At 48.9% G+C, this 7,521-nt stretch overlaps 1 pseudogene; it reads left to right on the top strand.

The window, feature by feature from the left end:
- Nucleotides 1-607: 607 nt before the first annotated feature.
- Gm19811 lies at nucleotides 608-867 on the top strand (annotated as a pseudogene).
- The last annotated feature ends 6,654 nt before the right edge of the window (nucleotides 868-7,521 follow it).

Here is a 7,521-nt window from a genome sequence, read left to right as displayed (position 1 = left end):
ACCGATCACAAACTGATGTGATCTTCTACTTGGTGTTCCGAGGTAAAATAAAATGGATAATTAAGATTACTGCTAACTCATTCTATTCTGCTTGTTTTAATGGCTCCTTAACTCCTCCTTTCTTTTGGAAACTACTCCCTTTCCCGTGAGTTTCATGGCACGAGCATCTTAGAGACAAATCCACCTATTTGCCTCATGTCCGTTGAGCATCTACCTGTTTATATAAGCTGTGGAGTCACACCAGACCCCTGTCTGGGCCACACTTCATGGTCAAGGGGATGCAGAATCACACTCAGGTCTCGGGAGCTCCCCCATGCTTGCCTGGAGTGTGTCCATGGCTCCCTGAGCTTCCTGAGATAGTTTTCCTTTCTTGACGATATGTGGTCTGCAGTAACTGACAAGGAACCAGAACCTGGCTGGTGACCTACAAACACTACTGCGCTTCTCCAGGCCAAAAGTGTCCCCAAGCGCAGACACTGAGCCTCATGAAAAGTTCCTACACAGTGCTGGATCCCAGGAGTGTCTCAAGTCATACCCCCCCATTTCGGTCTACCTCGTCAAATATCAGTGGGGGTTGCTCTTGTTGAATCCCAAACAGGCTCCCGACATGGGCCTAGAGGACGAACGAAAGATGCTCCCTGGATCCGGAGACCCCCCCCAAAGAGAAAGAAGAGGGGGGAGAGTTAGTGAGAGAACTCTGTGAACAGCTGGAAAAGTGTGTAAAGGCCCCGGGAACGACTAGAGTTGTGTGATAAGAGCATGTCTTCCGGGTCACAGACAGGAGAGGGTTACACAGAGTAGCTCTTCGACTTCCTGCATGCACAGGGCCACTGTGTGGCCCACAAGCTCTTTAAAAGCTTGAAGTAAACGTACAGACTCGTCTGTCTCGGCCTTGTCACTGGGAATCAGGAACAGTTCCTTGTTGTGGTTTTTGAACATTTGTTTCTAATGCAGTGAGTTCTTCAGACCCTCGCTGATTTGGGCAGGTAGCTTCTCTTCTGTGCAATTAGCAGTGGTTTCATCTTAATAACCATCGATGGGGAGGATTTACAGAGAAGGCCTGTGCAGTCTTGTATTTACTATGGATTTTTTTCTCCTTACAATCATTTTTGAGCCTGTCACCGTTAGGAGCTTTGCTTTAATTTGTTTAAAAGATTTTTAAATTTTGGTACATATGAGTGTTTTGCCGGAATGTATGTGTATGTGTACCACATGCGTGCCTGTTGCCACCAGAGGCCAGAAGAGGGCATCAGATCTCTTGGAACTAGAGTTGCAACAGCTGGAAACGGCTTTTGTCTTCTGAGCCACAGATGATATTACCTGCTGGGTCGTCTGTGCAGGCCCCAGGTTTGGTTCAGTTTAGTTTGTTTTATTTATTTATTCATTTATTTATTTATTTTGGTTTTCTTGAGACAGGGTTTCTCTGTATAGCTCTGGCTGTCCTAGAACTTGCTCTGTAGACCAGGCTGGCCTCAAACTCAGAATTCTGCCTGCCTCTGCCTCCCAAGTGCTGAGATTAAAGGTGTGCACCACCACTGCCCAGCTCAGTTTAGTTTTAATTATTACATGTGTGTGTGTGTGTGTGTATGTGTGTGTTTGTGTGTGCGCGCGTGCTGTGTAGTGTGCATGTATGTAGTGTATGTGTGGTGAGTGTGTATATGGTGTGTGTAATGTGTGTGTAGTTTGTGTGTGGTGTGTGTGATGTGTATGTGGTATGTGTGTATATGGTGTGTGGTATATGTGTTGAGTGTGTGGTGTGCATGTATGTAGTGTGTGTAGTTTGTGTGTGGTGTATGTGCATGGTGTGTGTGTTGTGTGTGTGTGTGTGGTGTGTGTGTGATGTGTGTGTGGTATGTGTGTATATAGTGTGTGTGATGTGTGTGTTGAGTGTGTGTGGTGTGCATGTATATAGTGTGTGTTGTGTGTGATGTGTGTGTATGGTGTGTGTGTTGTGTGTGTATATGGTGTGTGATATGTGTGTGGTGTGCATGTATGTAGTGTGTATAGTTTGTGTGTGATGTGTATATATGGTGTGTGTGAGGTATGTGTGTATATGGTGTATATGATGTGTGTGTTGAGTGTGTGTGGTGGGCATGTATGTAGTGTGTGTAGCTTGTATGTGGTGTATGTGTCTGTGTATGTGTGAGGTGTGTGGTATGTGTATGGTAGTGTGTGTGAGTGAGTGTGTGTGCCCAAGTTCATGCCAACACATGCCACACTGCACATGTCCAGGTCAGAGACACCCTACAGGAACTGGTTCTCTCCTCCTACCACGTAGGTCCTGGGTGTCATGCTCAGGCTGTCCCCAGGCAGGTGTCTGTCATGCTCAGGCTGTCCCCAGGCAGGTGTCATGCTCAGGCTGTCCCCAGGCAGTGAGCACCTTTACTGGCTGAGCTGCCACCAGGTCCTTCTTAAATGCGAATGGAGTGCTGAGTCAGCCTGTCATTCCATCGCCCCCACCCCCTCCACACACTTCCTCACCATGAAATCTTTCTTCAAACTGCTTATGTAAAATAAGCTCGTGTATAGACCAAAAGCATCTTGGTCCTGATGCTTCCAAGAGACTTTTAGTCCCCAGACTCCTCCGAAAGTCGTTGTCACTCGCCCACTTAAGAACAGATTGAGAACCCTCTGCTTGGTTTCCCTAGCGGCCTTCTCTAGTGGCACTTTCTGCTTGCTCTGATTTCTCACATCTAAACACCTGCTCTTCCCGCGTCAACATTCCGATGGAAACTTCCTGCCTGAACTGTACTTGAAAGAGTTGATTAAGGTCCTATCCAATGACTCTGAACAGGAAAAAAAAAATGCCTCACAGAGGAAGAGAAAGTGGCCCACACGGGACCACATAGGTTCTTCAGCATTTCCAGAATATAGAGGTAGGCTTCTGCTCACATCAACTGTGAAGGGATGCTGGCGTGTTGGTGGCGAATCATTTGATGAGCTTAGAATCATTTGTGTACTTTCACCCTTGTTGGGGTTCAAACATCCACACTACAGCATTTGGGCTTTCTTGGACTCCGAACCAAAGGACACCGAGAGAGGGACATTTGATGAGCCCTCTCGCCCATCTTTCTCCTGCCCATGCCTCGCTGCTAAGCCCTATCATTTCCCATGAGGAATTCGAGTCCCTCATCCCAAAGTCACCCTGAAACCTAGAAACACTCCTTGCTCTTTCTACCTGAAGTGGAGGAGGAGGATGGGCAAGACTGGTGGGAGGAGCCAGCTATAAAGAATTCTCTGGCTTGTGCTATCTGAACGATGGTATTCCAGGAGTCCTGGTTCACACTCAGTAGATGTCACTACACAAAGAGGACAAGAAACATTAGAAGACTGCTGACTTTCCCAGGCAGTCCCACTGATTCCACTCCATAAAATGGGAAGTGATCTGCGTGGATCTCAAGCCCCTGTGTTTGCTCTCACCAGAGGCCCTGTGACTTCCTGATCTGCATGGTTTTGTGTCAACCTGTCACAAGCTAATGTCCCCTGAGAGAAGGGAGCCTCAGCTGAGAAAATGCCTCCATAGGACTGGCGTGCAGGCAGGCCTGGATGGTATTTTCTTAGTTAGTGATGGATGGTGGAGGGCCCAGCCCATTGTGGGTGGTACCATCCCTGGGCTGGCAACCCTGAGTTCAATAAGAAAGAAGCTGAGGAAGCCATGGGAAACAACAAGACAGTCAACAGCACATTCCTGCCATGGTCTCTGTGTCAGCTTTGGCCTCCAAGTTTCTGTTCTGTTTGAGTTCCTGCTCTGACTTCCTTCACTGATGAACAGTGTGATATGGAAGTGTAAGCCAAATAAACCCTTTCCTCCCAAACATGCTTTTTGGTCATAGTGTCTCATCAAAGCGATTGAAACCATAACTAAGACACTCACCCCCACCCCAGCTAGACACTGAGACCCAGTGAAGTGTCTATGCTCTGCCACTGAGTTTTCCCCCTACTGCCTGTCCCTACATGATTTTGTCATGAGACCTCTCTAGCAACTTGCTCCATGTGTGTCTTGTCCACGACCCTGGGTGACCCTCTTCCCAAGATGCACCACCCCAGGATATCGGAGAAGGGCTGAAGGTTGAGCTGATCAATTGCCAATAGTGTGATAGGTCATATCCATGTAATGAATTTATCATAAACCCCAAAAGGACAAGGTTGGGAATCCCCACTCCCCACCCCACCCCCCATGATGGCTGCTTTGCAAGGGAGCTTCTACCACCTGCCCTACCCTGAACATCTTTTATCTGCATTAATCTGCATCCCACGATCTCCCTCACAATAACAGACAAGGGTAAGCAGAGGGCTGCACTAGCAAATTAATAGAAATGGGGAGAGATGGGGAGGGTACAGGAACTCTGATGTACAGCCAGCCATTCCAAAGCACAAGGGGACAGCCTGCTATCTGTTTCTGAAGGAGATCATCTGCCCAGGTAGGTGCCGGAGATGAGACATTCTGTGCAGAGCAGCATATGCCCTGTAGAAAGTAGAGAATGCTTACCCATCCCACTGATGGATGTCAATGGTCTATTTCACCAGAAAGTAAGCTGTAAATCCGGCACTGTTTAGTAGCCAAACCAGGGCGGATGTTTCCTGATGTTGTTGAAGAACATTGTCCTTCCCACCCAAGCATGTGACAAAAGAGACAGAGAAAGGTCTCAATGTTCTAAAGGGACAGTAAAACAGTTTATTATTAGAAAAGTTATTAATGCCATGGGCAGACAGACCAAGCGATAACAGAGAGGCAGAAGCTCTAAGGGGAGTTCAGGGCCCAACATGGGGACAGGTAGCACTGCAGGGGACACAGAAGAAAGGAAATCAGGGCTTCTATGGCAAAAGTCTGGGGCTAAAACCTTTCTGATGACAGGGAAATGGTTTCACAGCAGGAGTCTGTAGCGGGCTCTCTGATTCCTAGGGAGCAGGATGTATGCCACCAGCCCTCTCTTTGATGTAAACTCACTTCCCCAGGTGAGAACCCCTCTCACCTGGAAGTCTGTTCCTAGAGATTCAATGCCTCAGCAGACTACAGCTCAGGGTGTCTACTGTATCAATGAGCTTTTGGGTCAGGAGTCATTGGAACCCTCGGTCACTCCAGTCACACTGTATGCTCACCTGTACATTGGCTGGCTCTGGGTCGGGCTGAGGTCAGCCCCTTCTGGACCTCCAGCACCATCATGTCTCCTGGTTTGGGTGTTTTTCGAGATGGATCTCATTAAGCCCAGACTAGCCTTGAACTTGCTTTATAGGCAAGAAAGACATGGACCCCCCTGATCCTCCTGCCTTCACTTCCAGATCTAAACCATTATACCATTGTGAGCTCTTTCCTCCTCACAAGTGAGCTGTGCCCAGAACAGCTGCCCTGAACACCTGTTCAGGCTGGGTAGGACACAGTTGTGTTTCTATAGCTTTAAGAAACTTCTGGAGGTGGCCCAGCCTGTAAAAGAGGAAGTGTCATTCAGTTTACCTCTGATGAGGTCACGGCTTCCTTGCTTTGTAGTCTGTGGCCACCCCTCCCCTGGGAACATGAGGCTGACCCAACTCTGGCTCCCTGGAAGCAGGAGGTGGAGATGTGTGTGATTGGCAGGCCCTTTCAAAGGGTTTCTCTGAAGTAGCTTGGCTGCAGTTGGAAGGATACCTCCCTTGCTCCTTGGAGATCTTCTCTGCTATGCTAGCATTCTACATGCCCTTCCTTGGTGCAGGTGATGAGGGCAGGGCTGTGGGCCCCTGCAGATAGTCTTAGGAGACCCCCTCAAAAGGCTTTGAGAAACAGGGGAACCCTGAATTTCAAAGGAAAGCCTGGGCAAGTCCAAGTGGAACTGGGAACCTGGCTTTTCCCTGTCCCTCTCATGCTGAGACAGCACTACAGACTGCAGAGGAAGACAAGGCCCCAAGGCACACTGTTCCCCTGGTCTGTACCATATGGGATCCTCCTATCTCCTCCTATAATAATGGATGTTGGTAACAAGGTCCTTGGTATCTAACACCACACATACCCCAACGTCTCCCTCTGGTCTGTGCTCTGTCCCGGGCATCCCTGAACACAGACTGACTGGTCACCCACCTCTCTGTCCTGTCTGCATCCCATTTGTGGGAACTCAAAAACCCTAAAGAGAAGATCTGTCCAGGCATGGTGGCCCAACATACAAGGCCAGCCTCAGAAAACAAAGTTTCTTAGGATATAGTAGGTGCATAATAATAGTATCATCTCCCTGGGGAGTCTGAACATGCAGCTCAGGCTCTGTCAGTCACCAGTCAGGTCCCTGGGGCCTCAGATTCCTCACACTGAAAAAGAGGTCCTGCTAGGCTCACACTAACTCCCCTGCTACTGTCTACAAGTCCCATAGCTGGTGGGACTTAGTTGGACATAGTTGGTGGAAGATGATGCAGCTTCCAGCACAGTGAGTGTGGGCAGGGTACTTCCCTCCTCATCTGCAGAGGATGGCGCACACATTCTAACACCAAAGGGTCAGGGTCCTGACTCTGCATAGAGGCTGGGGCAGGGGCCTCTCAGGATGGTTTAGACTGCAGCCAGGCCCACTGGAAGACCAAGATCAAGAATGATGCTGGACCAGAAGCAGACTTGGTAGTCACAGCTGGGCTGGTTTCTCATGGGCTCAAAACCTAAAGAAGAGAAGGGAACCTTCCCGGGACTGAGGCTGACTCTTTGTGTCCTACCCATGTGCACACATCTCTGAACCTGGGGCTCCCTGTCAGAAGTTTCTCCCCAGGCCATTTCACAGTTACTGGAACCATTTAAGTCTTCTATGCCTGAGGCCAGAGATGGTGCTAACCACCTCATAGCATCCAGGACAGAGAATGACTAAGTCTTACAGGTCAGTTGTCAACCCTGACTCACCTCTCTGCAGATCCTGCTATAATTCCACCTGCTCCTGCACCCAGCTCACCATCCAGCAATTGCCCCTCTGGTGCCCATCGGGGTTCTCCGATATTCTTGGAAATAGGTATAGCAACAACCCTGTGACATGAGGGGAACAGAGCCCCATTTTTCAAGTCATTCAGGTGTTCAGGTTTGTGCTGGAAAATAAAACTATGCCCCAGAGGCAGAGAGGTACAAATCGCCGGCACTTCGAGGCCAGTTGTGACAACCTATATTTTAGCTAGGCGGGACTACCATTGCAATGCCCTGAGTCTAAAAGAAACAAAAATAATTAAACACACCAGAGGTGGAGGAGGAGAGAGCAGGGAGGGGGAGGAGAAAGGGAGGGGAGGGGGAGGGGGAGGAAAGGAGGGGAAGGGGAGGGGGAGAAAATTATCATAAGGCAATCACCCTTTAACCACAATCCATACCATCCCTAAACGTATGTCCCAGAAGCTTGTCAGTGCTCTTCTGGCCACCCTGAGATAACCACTGCCCTAACTTTTGCAGAAATCCTCTCACTGTAGGTTTTGCTACATAGTTCTGTCCCCCAATTATCCTAGAGAGTGCAGTTTAATGGTGTCCTCTTAAAGCATTTAGGTCTCTCTAACATTCCTTACTTGTAGGGTCTCACTATATACCTTGGGCTGTCCTGG

This window comes from Mus musculus, chromosome 15, assembly GCF_000001635.26.
Source record: "Mus musculus strain C57BL/6J chromosome 15, GRCm38.p6 C57BL/6J".
NCBI lineage: Eukaryota > Metazoa > Chordata > Mammalia > Rodentia > Muridae > Mus > Mus musculus.
The sequence above is the reverse complement of the archived record's forward strand: the minus strand, read 5'-3'. Positions and strand labels throughout refer to the sequence as shown.